This window comes from Pseudophryne corroboree, chromosome 1, assembly GCF_028390025.1.
Source record: "Pseudophryne corroboree isolate aPseCor3 chromosome 1, aPseCor3.hap2, whole genome shotgun sequence".
In the NCBI taxonomy this organism is placed as follows: domain Eukaryota; kingdom Metazoa; phylum Chordata; class Amphibia; order Anura; family Myobatrachidae; genus Pseudophryne; species Pseudophryne corroboree.
The window spans coordinates 86,716,928-86,731,441 of NC_086444.1; the positions used below are offsets into that span (position 1 = coordinate 86,716,928).

General features: G+C 48.2%; 3 long non-coding RNA genes across 3 annotated transcripts; 2 read left to right on the top strand and 1 right to left on the bottom strand.

Moving 5' to 3' along the window:
• Nucleotides 1-1,053: 1,053 nt before the first annotated feature.
• Nucleotides 1,054-2,406, top strand: LOC134943948 (uncharacterized). The gene is made up of 3 exons (XR_010181857.1): nt 1,054-1,390; nt 1,670-1,796; nt 2,076-2,406. It is a non-coding gene; the product is annotated as an uncharacterized LOC134943948 (long non-coding RNA).
• A 960-nt stretch (nt 2,407-3,366) lies between these two features.
• On the top strand, nt 3,367-4,249 carry LOC134944498 (uncharacterized). Its single transcript, XR_010181926.1, has 3 exons — nt 3,367-3,420; nt 3,699-3,826; nt 4,105-4,249. It is a non-coding gene; the product is annotated as an uncharacterized LOC134944498 (long non-coding RNA).
• A 2,915-nt stretch (nt 4,250-7,164) lies between these two features.
• LOC134944936 (uncharacterized) lies at nt 7,165-9,790 on the bottom strand. The gene is made up of 4 exons (XR_010182056.1): nt 9,701-9,790; nt 8,013-8,191; nt 7,327-7,846; nt 7,165-7,248 (listed from the first exon to the last, which is right to left on the bottom strand). It is a non-coding gene; the product is annotated as an uncharacterized LOC134944936 (long non-coding RNA).
• Nucleotides 9,791-14,514: the final 4,724 nt, after the last annotated feature.

Sequence of the window (14,514 nt, forward strand, 5' to 3'; positions counted from 1 at the left end):
GCTGTGTGAGCACAGTCAGATATTATACATAGATGATGCAGCACACTGGGCTGAGCACAGATATGGTATGTGAGTGTGACTGAGTCACTGTGTATCGTTTTTTTCAGGCAGAGAACAAGAACAGAACGGATTATTAAATAATAATAAATTATAAAACTGCACTGGTGGTCAGGTCACTGGTCAGTGGTCATCAGTCACTAGTATAACTCCTCCTAAGCTCCAGTAAGTAAATGAAGTGTCTCACTCTCACTCTCCTATCTATTTTAATTTCTAAATGGAGAGGACGCCAGCCACGTCCTCTCCCTATCAATCTCAATGCACGTGTGAAAATGGCCGCGACGCGCGGCTCCTTATATAGAATCCGAGTCTCGCGATAGAATCCGAGCCTCGCGAGAATCCGACAGCGTGATGATGACGTTCGGGCGCGCTCGGGTTAACCGAGCAAGGCGGGAAGATCCGAGTCGCTCGGACCCGTGTAAAAAAACATGAAGTTCGGGCGGGTTCGGATTCAGAGAAACCGAACCCGCTCATCTCTAGTAAACATGAGATTTTTGAACATTTTTGTGGGATTTCCTGGATCATCTCACGACTCCTTCATCCTAAGCCAGTCATCGCTGTTTGACAAGTTCGAAACAGGAAACATGCCTGGTGGCTGGCTGTTAGGTATGTATTTTCATTTTTTTATTTTTTTATTATTTTATTAATATTTTTTTATTATTATTTTTTACAAGTACCTAACATTTTTTTTTATATTTTCTATAGGCGATGCGGGTTATCCAAACAAACCGTGGCTGTTGACCCCATTGTCTAATCCTGTTGGTAGAGCAGAAAAACGTTACCAAGAGACACACATTGCATCGAGGCAAATAATTGAACGTGCCTTCGGTGTACTTAAAAGCCGGTTTCGATGTTTAGACACTTCCGGCGGTGCTCTTTTGTAGTCACCGTCGAAGGTTTGCGGCATGGTAAATGCATGTTGTATTTTACACAACATATGTGTCGCAAACCGTTTGCCGGTGACTCTCCGTCGTAGTGCTTTCCGACGCGGGAACCGGTCTTCTGCTCTACCGGTGGGTATGGGCGAAGGAGAGGATTCCCGGCGGACATTGATCCAAAATTATTTTGCAGTTGCCTGTGAGTATACTGACAACATTTGTATTATCGTGTAAACTGACATTGGAATATTTTTTAAAAAACCTCTTCATTTATCTATTTCAGAGTTTTACATCCTGTTGATGTATATCCCCAGGCCCGTTTGTACAGTTCGTTCCCCCCTGTTTTATCCTGTTGGGTTACCGCAAATATTTGACCCTTTTATCCAACTCTACCATGGGCGACCTACTGGAGATGTGGACCTGACCCTCCGCCATGTAGCAGACAACCCCCTCAGGTGAGATGTATTGACCAAGACTCCCTTGTCCAAAATCACCCCGGCATGTCCAAAGTGCAGCCCTCCGGCATTTGCAAGACTGCACATCCAAACATTCCCTCCTGATACACCAATGCTTGTCAGGGAATGTTTGGATGTGTAGTGACGCGAGTGGCGGAGGGTTGCATTTGGACCCACTGTTCCCCGCTTGTGTTGTGTGGACTGTATGTACCTCTTCTTTCCAGTCCCAGGGTGACACTATTACCCACATCTGGAAGCTCAAACTGTTCTCTTCCACAGGTCCTGCGGTGTATCTTCCCAAGTGGCGTGGATGTGAGGAGACACGACATTTCACCTGATGTTCCATGGGCGACCTACTGGTGATGTGGACCTGACCCTCCGCCATGTAGCAGACAACCCCCCTCAGGTGAGATGTATTGACCAAAACTCCCTTGTCCAAAATCACCCCGGCATGTCCAAAGTGCAGCCCTCCGGCATTTGCAAGACTGCACATCCAAACATTCCCTCCTGATACACCAATGCTTGTCAGGGAATGTTTGGATGTGTAGTGACGCGAGTGGCGGAGGGTTGCATTTGGACCCACTGTTCCCCGCTTGTGTTGTGTGGACTTTATGTACCTCTTCTTTCCAGTCCCAGGGTGACACTATTACCCACATCTGGAAGCTCAAACTGTTCTCTTCCACAGGTCCTGCGATGTATCTTCCCAAGTGGCGTGGATGTGAAGAGACACGACATTTCAACTGATGTTCCATGGCCGACCTACTGGTGATGTGGACCTGACCCTCCGCCATGTAGCAGACAACCCCCCCTCAGGTGAGATGTATTGCCCAAAACTCCCATGTCCAAAATCACCCCGACATGTCCAAAGTGCAGCCCTCCGGCATTTGCAAGACTGCACATCCAAACATTCCCTGAAACAGCAATGCTAGTCAGGGAATGTTTGGATGTGTAGTGATGCAAGTGCAGGAGGGTTGCATTTGGGCCGCTGTAACCCGCTTGTGTTGTGTGGACTGTTGTATGTACCTCTTTTTTCCAGTCCCAGGGTGACACTATCACCCATATCTGGAAGCTCAAACTGTTCTCTTCCACAGGTCCTGCGATGTATCTTCCCAAGTGGCGTGGATGTGAAGAGACACGACATATCAACTGATGTTCCATGGCCGACCTACTGGTGATGTGGACCTGACCCTCCGCCATGTAGCAGACAACCCCCCTCAGGTGAGATGTATTGACCAAAACTCCCTTGTCCAAAATCACCCCGGCATGTCCAAAGTGCAGCCCTCCGGCATTTGCAAGACTGCACATCCAAACATTCCCTCCTGATACACCAATGCTTGTCAGGGAATGTTTGGATGTGTAGTGACGCGAGTGGCGGAGGGTTGCATTTGGACCCACTGTTCCCCGCTTGTGTTGTGTGGACTTTATGTACCTCTTCTTTCCAGTCCCAGGGTGACACTATTACCCACATCTGGAAGCTCAAACTGTTCTCTTCCACAGGTCCTGCGATGTATCTTCCCAAGTGGCGTGGATGTGAAGAGACACGACATTTCAACTGATGTTCCATGGCCGACCTACTGGTGATGTGGACCTGACCCTCCGCCATGTAGCAGACAACCCCCCCTCAGGTGAGATGTATTGCCCAAAACTCCCATGTCCAAAATCACCCCGACATGTCCAAAGTGCAGCCCTCCGGCATTTGCAAGACTGCACATCCAAACATTCCCTGAAACAGCAATGCTAGTCAGGGAATGTTTGGATGTGTAGTGATGCAAGTGCAGGAGGGTTGCATTTGGGCCGCTGTAACCCGCTTGTGTTGTTTGGACTGTTGTATGTACCTCTTTTTTCCAGTCCCAGGGTGACACTATCACCCATATCTGGAAGCTCAAACTGTTCTCTTCCACAGGTCCTGCGATGTATCTTCCCAAGTGGCGTGGATGTGAAGAGACACGACATATCAACTGATGTTCCATGGCCGACCTACTGGTGATGTGGACCTGACCCTCCGCCATGTAGCAGACAACCCCCCTCAGGTGAGATGTATTGCCCAAAACTCCCTTGTCCAAAATCACCCCGGCATGTCCAAAGTGCAGCCCTCCGGCATTTGCAAGACTGCACATCCAAGCATTCCCTGAAACAGCAATGCTAGTCAGGGAATGTTTGGATGTGTAGTGATGCAAGTGCCGGAGGGTTGCATTTGGGCCGCTGTAACCCGCTTGTGTTGTGTGGACTGTTGTATGTACCTCTTTTTCCCAGTCCCAGGGTGACACTATTACCCACATCTGGAAGCTCAAACTGTTCTCTTCCACAGGTCCTGCGATGTATCTTCCCAAGTGGCGTGGATGTGAAGAGACACGACATTTCAACTGATGTTCCATGGCCGACCTACTGGTGATGTGGACCTGACCCTCCGCCATGTAGCAGACAACCCCCCCTCAGGTGAGATGTATTGCCCAAAACTCCCATGTCCAAAATCACCCCGACATGTCCAAAGTGCAGCCCTCCGGCATTTGCAAGACTGCACATCCAAACATTCCCTGAAACAGCAATGCTAGTCAGGGAATGTTTGGATGTGTAGTGATGCAAGTGCAGGAGGGTTGCATTTGGGCCGCTGTAACCCGCTTGTGTTGTGTGGACTGTTGTATGTACCTCTTTTTTCCAGTCCCAGGGTGACACTATCACCCATATCTGGAAGCTCATACTGTTCTCTTCCACAGGTCTTCCGGTGTATCCTTCCTAAGTGGCGTGGATGTGAAGAGACACAGTTCCCCTGATGTTCCCTGGGCAATCTACTTACGTACAATTCAACTGCATTACAAATTTTAATAAAAACCACAGGAAACTTCTATTTTTTAAAGTTTATTGAAGAAAAATGTTATTTTTTAAATAAAGTTTGAAAGTTAATTAAAACAAAAAAGTAGTTTGTTCTTCTTTACATTCTTTTCTTGTGTATATAGATATCTGTGGGGAAAAGAAAAAAAGTATATTAAAGTAAAGACACACTAAATTCATGTTCATTTCTTTTCAATGAAAATTTGTGGAACAACACAGCCCAGCATGACCCATTGCTGGACTGTGTGGTTCTACAAAGGCATGCGGTTCAAAGTGAAATAGTGGCGTCAGTGGTCAGCACTTTGAAACGCTAACATTTGTGGAACAACACAGCCCAGCATGACCCATTGCTGGACTGTGTGGTTCTACAAAGGCATGCGGTTCAAAGTGAAATAGTGGCGTCAGTGGTCAGCACTTTGAAACGCTAACATTTGTGGAACAACACAGCCCAGCATGACCCATTGCTGGACTGTGTGGTTCTACAAAGGCATGCGGTTCAAAGTGAAATAGTGGCGTCAGTGGTCAGCACTTTGAAACGCTAACATTTGTGGAACAACACAGCCCAGCATGACCCATTGCTGGACTGTGTGGTTCTACAAAGGCATGCGGTTCAAAGTGAAATAGTGGCGTCAGTGGTCAGCAATTGAAACGCTAACATTTGTGGAACAACACAGCCCAGCATGACCCATTGCTGGACTGTGTGGTTCTACAAAGGCATGCGGTTCAAAGTGAAATAGTGGCGTCAGTGGTCAGCACTTTGAAACGCTAACATTTGTGGAACAACACAGCCCAGCATGACCCATTGCTGGACTGTGTGGTTCTACAAAGGCATGCGGTTCAAAGTGAAATAGTGGCGTCAGTGGTCAGCACTTTGAAACGCTAACATTTGTGGAACAACACAGCCCAGCATGACCCATTGCTGGACTGTGTGGTTCTACAAAGGCATGCGGTTCAAAGTGAAATAGTGGCGTCAGTGGTCAGCATTTTGAAACGCTAACATTTGTGGAACAACACAGCCCAGCATGACCCATTGCTGGACTGTGTGGTTCTACAAAGGCATGCGGTTCAAAGTTTCTTGAATAGATACATTGAAACATGGTTCTACTCACCTTGGTACGCACAACACGAACTTATGCCGTCCACTTCATTTTTCCCCACCAATCCTATGAATAAGTCAAAAACACAGACTAGTGAATAGTAAATTCACACAATGAAAGCCTACTGTACACCATTACAAAAAGGATTTTTGGAAGAAAAAAGTGGTATCAGAATAGCTCTTTGGCCCATCATACATGTAGCCACAAGGAGCTTTCATCCGTTACCACACGCGCCCGCATACATGCCCGCGCATGTATGCCTACACAAAGCTCCTTGGTAGTACCCGGTCACGGGTGGGGAAGCCCAACACAGAAAACAATAGTAAGAAGAAAAAAAACTAATGGGAGGGGAAGAAAGGGATACATGAAAAACATATATAAGTAAATAAAACAATACGACCGGGTTTATGGTGGAAGTCTGTCCGGATCCTCTTCTTCCCCCTGATAGGGCGTCGATGTCCTGGGAGGCTGGGTAGTACGTTGACTGGGCCTCTGTGCCCATGCGGCTGTAGATTGTGCGGCCGGTGGTGGATGCATCTGGGGGGTGGGGTACATCCCTGTATATCCCTGGTACATCTGTGACTGTCTGTACTGGGATGGGACTTGAGGAAGGGTACGAGGCGTCCTTGTGGCTTGCGACGGCGGATATGGTGGATCACCAGCGTGTTGATGAGCTGGTCCTGGGAGCTTATCATAGATCATCTGCAGTGTGGTTGCGATGACCTGTTGGCTGGATGAGGAGTGTCGATGACTCTCCGACATGTTTTTATTGCTTTCTGCCAGACATGAGCTGTTGTCCACGAGCCGGGTCATGGATTCGGCCAGAATGTTAAGTACGTTCATATTCTCCCTATGATCTTGCATTCTGACCTGTAGTATTGTGGCCGTGCTGTCGGAAAGAGTCTTCTGCAGTTCAAGCAGACTGTTTGACATCTTCTCCATTGTCCTCTCAATGTTGTCCAGTCTGCTTCCCACGACATTTGTATACGTATCCTGGCGGGTCCCAATCTCCGATGCCAGGGTGTGAACCCTCTGAACAGTTGAGGGATTCTGCCCTTCCTGGATGTCTGCCACCACTTGGATTTGGGCAGCTGAAAAGAAAATTAGACAATATTATACACATTCATCATACATTTTTTTAAAGGCTCACAATTCAATTTACTCACACAGGGATGTAGTAACTGGAGCCTCCTGCACTTCCACCTCGTCATCCTCTGACGACTCCTGTAGGAGGAGATCCGGCCTGAAGTAGGAACCAATCCCCGAAGCTAGTCCGCTGCTGGTCCGTGGCACCAGTTTGCAAAATAATTTTTTTGGGAAAGTTAATAAAATTTACACAACTGCTGCCCCCCCCCCCCCCCCCCCTCCCACACACACAAAATAAATACAAACCTTCTCCATCCTGTGATGCCGCTGCTCCAGGAGCTCCACTTGTCCTCGTTTCGGAAGACTTTTCAAGGGTCTGGCTGGATACGTCTGCACGGCTGTCCTCAAACCCAAGAAAAGTTTCGTCTGTTAACCCTGTAGACTCAAACAGATCGGGTGATGGGTCCACAAGGGTTGTGTCTTGAGGCTCTTCAGTCACAGTCCCAGAGCTCCTGGAGAGACGACGATCTGGTGATGGCCTGCGCGCAGGAGCTGATGTTTGGCGCCCATCTTGTGGTGTGGTCGCCGACGGTGTCTGGCGCACAGGTGAAGTTCTGTGCGCTGATGTCTGGCGCACAGGTGATAGTCTGCGCGCTGACGTCGTCTGGTGCACAGGTGACAAACTGCGCGATGACGAACTGTGGCGCACAGGTGACGATCTGTGCGCTCCCGATGCTTGCGGCGCAGGTGATGGTCTGCGCGCTGCTGCCGATGCCTGCTGCACAGGTGATGGTCCGTGCGCTGGCGATGTCCTGCGCGCAGGTGATGTCCTCTGGGCAGGCCTGTCTGAAAAAAAACAACAACTCACATTAGCACATACAAAAATTTTAAAGGGAAGTACAGTTCATGTGAATGTATTCTTACCATCAGACCTCCTTTTGGACGGCTTATCTCCCGCCTTCTTCCGTCTTCTGGGCGGTTCTTCCTCCTCGGGAAAGCCAGCAGGACGGCTAGAGTCCACACCTCCGCGAACTCCTTCGACCATGGCAGGGTTCATGCGCCTTCTAATAATATCCTCCCAGGGTAGCCACTTCAGGTTGAGAGCCGGGCCACCTCCCGTAGCTGTCTCATGTCGGCGCTGAATCCCCATCTTCTTCTTGGTCTGTCTGCGGCAATCACTGTACCGCTTCAAGCAATTTCTGGTGCTCCGGTGGTTTCCAGATATTGCAGTGACTTGACTCGCAATGGATTCCCAGATGCTTCGCTTTGTCCTAGCTGCTGTTGTCTGTGCCCTTGGTCCATACAAAACGTCGTAGGACCTGTCGACGCAATCCACTAGGGTACAGTTTTCCGCCTCAGTGTATCTGGGTCCACGCGGCTTTTTCGGTCCTGCATCTTCACCAGAGGCTTCCTCCTCCGACTGCTCCTCTGGCTGGCTTCTTGCCTTTAGGGATTAAAAAAAAAATTTTTTTTTTTAATAAGATCGGTATGTACCTGTGAGTGTCAGTATCCCTGGCATTGCGCACATATTCCAGTAGGTGTGCATGGCATTGCACAAACTACAGTGAGTAAAGTTTGATGCTATTTGTGTCTGCAGGTGTGGTTAGTACCTTTCTACTAGGCTTTTTCTTGGACTTCTCATGGGCCCTTGACGACCGCGGCTGGTCACTACATGCCTGGTCGGTCGTATCCGCCTCCTGGGTTGGCTCTTACTCCTCGTTGCTATGCAGGGATAGATCCGAGGGGGTGGGGGAAGGGGCGGATCGGGTCTGCTTGTCCTTTGACATCTCTGTTAGAAAATAAAATAAAAATAAAATAAACATACATACATACATACATACATGTATAAATGGCTGACCCACACAAAATGGCTGACCCACACAAAATGGCTGACCCACACAAAATGGCTGACCCACACAAAATGGCGACCAGACTGTCGACCAAACTTGCTCCAAATCACCCCAAACTGGCCAGAAAGCATCCCATCACACTCAGAAGGTACACCAATGCTAAATGAGGAGGGAAAACACGTTTGCCAAACAGTCCACAGCACATGTCGACCAGGCTGTCGACCAAACTTGCTCCAAATCACCCCAAAATGGCCAGAAAGCATCCCAGCACACTCAGGAGGTACACCAATGCTAAATGAGGAGGGAAAACACATGTTTGCCAAACAGCCGACAGCACATGTCGACCAGACTGTCGACCAAACTTGCTCCAAATCACTCCAAAATGGCCAGAAAGCATCCCAGCACACTCAGGAGGTACACCACAGCTAAATGAGGAGGGAAAACCCATGTTTGCCAAACAGTCCACAGCACATGTCGACCAGGCTGTCGACCAAACTTGCTCCAAATCACCCAAAACTGGCCAGAAAGCATCCCAGCACACTCAGGAGGTACACCACAGCTAAATTAGGAGGGAAAACACTTGTTTGCCAAACAGTCCACAGCACATGTCGACCAGGCTGTCGACCAAACTTGCTCCAAATCACCCCAAAATGGCCAGAAAGCATCCCAGCACACTCAGGAGGTACACCACAGCTAAATTAGGAGGGAAAACCCATGTTTGCCAAACAGTCCACAGCACATGTCGACCAGGCTGTCGACCAAACTTGCTCCAAATCACCCCAAAATGGCCAGAAAGCATCCCAGCACACTCAGGAGGTACACCAATGCTAAATGAGGAGGGAAAACACATGTTTGCCAAACAGCCGACAGCACATGTCGACCAGACTGTCGACCAAACTTGCTCCAAATCACTCCAAAATGGCCAGAAAGCATCCCAGCACACTCAGGAGGTACACCACAGCTAAATGAGGAGGGAAAACCCATGTTTGCCAAACAGTCCACAGCACATGTCGACCAGGCTGTCGACCAAACTTGCTCCAAATCACCCAAAACTGGCCAGAAAGCATCCCAGCACACTCAGGAGGTACACCAATGCTAAATGAGGAGGGAAAACACATGTTTGCCAAACAGTCCACAGTACATGTCGACCAGGCTGTCGACCAAACTTGCTCCAAATCACCCCAAAATAGCCAAAAAACATCCAAGCACACTCAGGAGGTACACCAATGCTAATAGAAGACCCAAAAAGTAATTTAAAGAATAAAAAAAAAAACGTGAAAAACTACCCCAAAATACAAGTCTCCCCCAAAAAATGCAGCAACACAAGCAAGGGGCTATACACATACCTGCACACATGCACACATACACAAACACCCCATGTACACCTCATGGCAACCCCCACTACACAAACACATACATGCAACACCAGACACACATGTGGTACTTACCTACAAATGTTGTAAAAGCTCCTAAAATGGCTCTCCTCCGGGGTAACAGGAATCCTCCTGACTGTCCTGGAATAAAGCCTGCTGGGGTGTGCAAACGATATCCACAGCAAACAACCAAATTGCTAGCTCTGCACCTCCTCACACCTCTCTGCAGGTTCACAAAATGGCTGCAGAGCACGCAGCAAACAAGCCCTAATAAAGGGCTGCTTTCGGCGGGAAGGCGAATTCTGGACGCCCACTACTCGCCGTTTGGCCGTTATCCGCCTGGGGGTGGGTCGAATCCGTTTGACATTGCATATGGTGAATTCAGGGTCCCGGCGACAGGGCTGCGGCTGGCGAGTGCGGGCGAATTTTACAGGGGCGGATTAAATGACGCGATTCGCCCGCTATTGCATATACCCAAATGGGCCTTCACTGCTTTCTATGAAAATAAGTAATATTTAATCATTATAAAAACTATAAAAATATTAATGATATGCTGTATCTGTGCACAATCTGATTATATTTAATTGTATTTAAACGAACTCTAATTGATCTATACAGCGGTGTACCGGCAGTACCTAATGATTTAAACAAAGTGATATTCTAACAGTGATTTATATGAAATAGCCTGACTCTGTTTTTAATGTGTTCTAACTTTGCATCATGCGTGCTTTGTTATTTAGAATTGTTTTTTTTCCTCTTCTTATTAAAGATTTGCACACGTTGCTATGGATTCTTGTGTAACAGTGGTCACATGCTCCCTGTGTTGGCACCGGCTCATGACGTCAGAGTACCTGCGCCCTTGAATGGACCGGCTGTCCTTGTACTATTCAGTTTGTCTGCTGCAATGACCTTCAGCCATCATCCGCCGAGCTCTCCTGCCACGTCCACCATCCCTGGCACTATAGAACTGCACCCTGCTCGCTGGCCCCTTACGGTATCAGTACACCCTGCAATGAGTGTATGTTAGATTTAATTTCTTCCTGTTCTCAGTGAAGAGTTTCTGCTGGATCTGGACAATCCACAAAATCCAGAGTTCCAAATCTCTACTGCAGCTGCAGAAGGTGCAGGTCTTGTTTTCTTCTCCCTTGGAGGGAGCTGATGCCACCAGAAAGTGGGCAAGGAGGTCACATGCTTGTGAGTAGAATACAGGCAGATATTCAAGCTCATTTCTGAACGGTATTAGGTCGACCACTATTGGTTGACATGCATTAGGTCGGCAAGGTCATTAGGTCGACATGGCCACTAGGTCGACATGGCAAAGGTCGACATGAGTTCTTCACTTTCCCCCCCCCCCCCATTTTTTTGACTTTTTCATAATTTATGATCCACGTGGACCTTGCCCGAAGCATGGCGAGTGAAGCGAGCCATGCGAGGGGACACGGTGCACTAATTGGGGTTCCCAGTCACTTTACGAAGAAAACGACTATAAAAAACTAATGTCGACCTTTTTCCAGGTCGACCTAATGACCATGTCGACCTATTTCAGATGTCGACCTAGTCTCTGTCGACCAATAGTGGTCGACCTAATGACTGTCGACCCAACGATCCACACCCTTTCTGAACACAGGAAGCAGCAGCCCCTCTCTGAACAACTCAGTTTCAGCCCCTAAGGGTCCTCTTGGGCAACCCCAAAATCTGCTGCATAAAATTCCATAAATATGTTGATATGTATGATCTACCCATCCGTGGGGGGATACAAATTATGAGGAGCATGGCTGGGTGAAGGGTAGCCCGGGCTGGTCACACATGGTCTTGCTGACTTGGCTGGCATGACCGAGCATGATACAGTTATGAAGTAGCATACAAGGTATATTGGGCATATCTCAGTTTGCAGTCGCAAAGCTTCTGTGCAAGGTGATGTGTTGAGACTGCACAGCAAGCAACAAGTACCTGGGAGGGGTAATCTGACCTGACTGTTGTAAAGTGTTTCTGACAGATAGACATGCATAGGTTACATGGTGAAACATTCCTTTATTAATCTCTCTATTCCACATAATACAAATATCTGTTTGGTTAGTAGACAAAGGCACGTTGTTATTCTTAATGCTGCTCAATAATAAACCCTAAATTGATTTATTTACTTTTCGACTGTTGTTTAGCTGCATGTAAACAATGCGGCACAGCTGCTGACCTGCAGTATGCAGACACAAGACTAGGCTTGCTTCACACAGAGTTCTGGCTAATGTCAAACACACCGGAGTTTAATTCTGATGTTATTTTATTATTATTTTTACATATACTGTGGTTGTAATTAGTCCAAGTGCATGGAATTGCTAACTATTAGATTGTTGTGGAAAAAGAAGGGAAGGGAGGAGAGAGGGGCTAGATCGCACACCCCGATTCCAAACATAATTAGAGGTGCTACCATGCTGCGTAGTTCCACACAGAAATAAGAAAAATTGCAGGTGCACACCCTAGGCACCAAACGCTAATAATAATAATAATAATAATAATAATAATACTCTTCAATTTAACATAGAGCAAAAATTAGGTGCTTGGCATAATTTTTGGCCAAAAATATATGGGCCCACTCACCGCGTTAAAGGTTACCTAATCACATAGTTGCCTATTCTCCAGGAATGGTCGGGAGGCTCCGAAAATGGGGTGGCACTCCCACCCCTCCGGAAGAGTGGGCAAGTCTCCAGGCCAGCCGCCACCTGCCTACACACCACCGCAGCCGCATAAAAAATTCTGCAGTTGGGGGTCCAATGACGAATCTCGCAGTGAATTGCGTCATTGTGGCCCCGCCCCCTGCTTCACAATGCCTGTAATCTCGGCATTGTGTAGCAGGGTCAGGTCTGCGACGATGCAATTTTGTGTACACGCGCCTGCTCTGCCCCTATCCTGCATCACGCCCTCTGCCACGCCCCCAGTCATGCCGAGCTGGCTGCCTCCTCCCAGAGGGGGCAGCCAGAATATCTGCAACTATGCCTCATCATCAGGTGGGTCTCTACTACTAATATACAAGTCCAAGGCATGAGACTCCCCAAGCCAGCACAGGCCAAACGCCCCAAGACATCATACTAGTAAGAGATTAAAGTGTTATTAAGTGTTATTAAGTGTTAATTAGAAGCATAAGCTATGTGTTGAGTGTTACATTGTGAGAGGTAATGTTAATAGATGTTACATAGATAATAAAATAATAAGATGCTAAAAAGGTACTTTATTAAATATTACAATGTGATGCCCAAGTCAGCCAGGCCACTCCAACCCAGGGGGCCCCCGCACCCCGAACTCATCCATAAAACTGACAAATTGTTTAAATGTATTCAGGATTTACCATAAGAGTGCCATCCCCAATATGCATACTGCAGACGCTAGGAACACATCCCTAATTAAAAACACTCAGGCGGGAGGAGTGCTAGTCAAACTGAAGAAGTCTTTCCCTTCAAGTATATGCATGATCACATTATAGAATATGGGGGGGCTAGACTGCACACCCTAATTCCAAACGTAATGAGAGGTGCTGCCATGCTGAGACTTATGGTTCCACACAGAAAGAAAAAGAAAATTGCAGGTGCACACCCTATGCACCAAGCACCTTTAGCTTGATTAGTGCACCCCTTCCCCCCCCCCCCCCCCCCCACACACACACACACCACCTGCCTGGATGTTTTTTACCCTTTTACCATTGATGGGGGGAGAACCAGATGTATACCTACCATTGATAGTATAAAACCACCTGATGGTTTTTTTTACGCCCCAACACCTGTGAAGCCCGGCCTCTAAACTCTGATTGGCCTGCAGCCCAGTAAATAGAAAATCAGGGATGACCATCATCAGGTGAAAGCAACGATGGCTCCCTTGCAGATAGTTTTACACTATCGAGGATAACCATCAATGGTTACCATCGATAGTTAACCCACTTATGGCCATCCCTAGAGCTAGCCTAAAGTGTAGACCTGACTAATGCCTTCTGCGTGCCACAATGCAAATGGGCAGCTGATTGCACGTGCAGTTTGTTTCATCACATGGGAGGATGACGGGCATTCCATGCGTAGGACCTGATTCTGACTTGTAAATAAAGCCAAAAAACAGCAAGTAACTGTGCACCTGGGCAAAACCACGCTGCAGTGCAGGTGCGATAACTGTGTACGTCAATGCAAATCAGGCGCGCACGCAGGGGGGGTTTCCGAGTACCCAGAAACACCCCCCCCCCCCAAGCCGCCGATCATCAGCTGAACTTTGACGTGTTTTTTTTTTTGTGTACATTGCTGACAGTGTCTCCCTCTGCGCAGGCCAGCTGCACACTGAGCTGGCTACTGCATGTAGGGGGAGCTGCAGCAGCTCCTCTCAGGCAGAGTCACTCAGTGCAAGCAGCCAGCCAGCTGCGCCACGGGACTTGAGCGGCGCAGTCAGCGGGGACCCTGACCAGCGGCGGTGAGTGACGGATCATCTCGTCATCTCGCGGCTAGTGAGTGCGGGAACTGGGGGGGGAAGGAAGCAGCCAGCGGGGACCCGGACCAGCGGCGGTGACGGATCATAATTTCGCGGCTACCAGTGATTGCGGGAACGGGGGCGGGGGGGTGCTGGGGGGAGCTTGGGGGACCTGGTGCGTCTATCACCAACTGTATGTCAGGGGTTGAAGGAGGGGCACTCTGAAAATAAATTGCTGCAGTGATTGGTGCAGCATGTACCTCCCCCAGCTATCACTGTTTGTGCAAGTAGCGTGTCATGTGTATAGCTGCTGGGGGCTGTGCTTCCTGTTAATGGGTGTGTGTATATGTATTGTGTGCATGTATATTGTGTATGTATGTGTGAGTGTGAATGTACTGTATGTTGTGTGTGTATATATGTGCTGTGTGCATGTATACTATGTGTTTATGTAT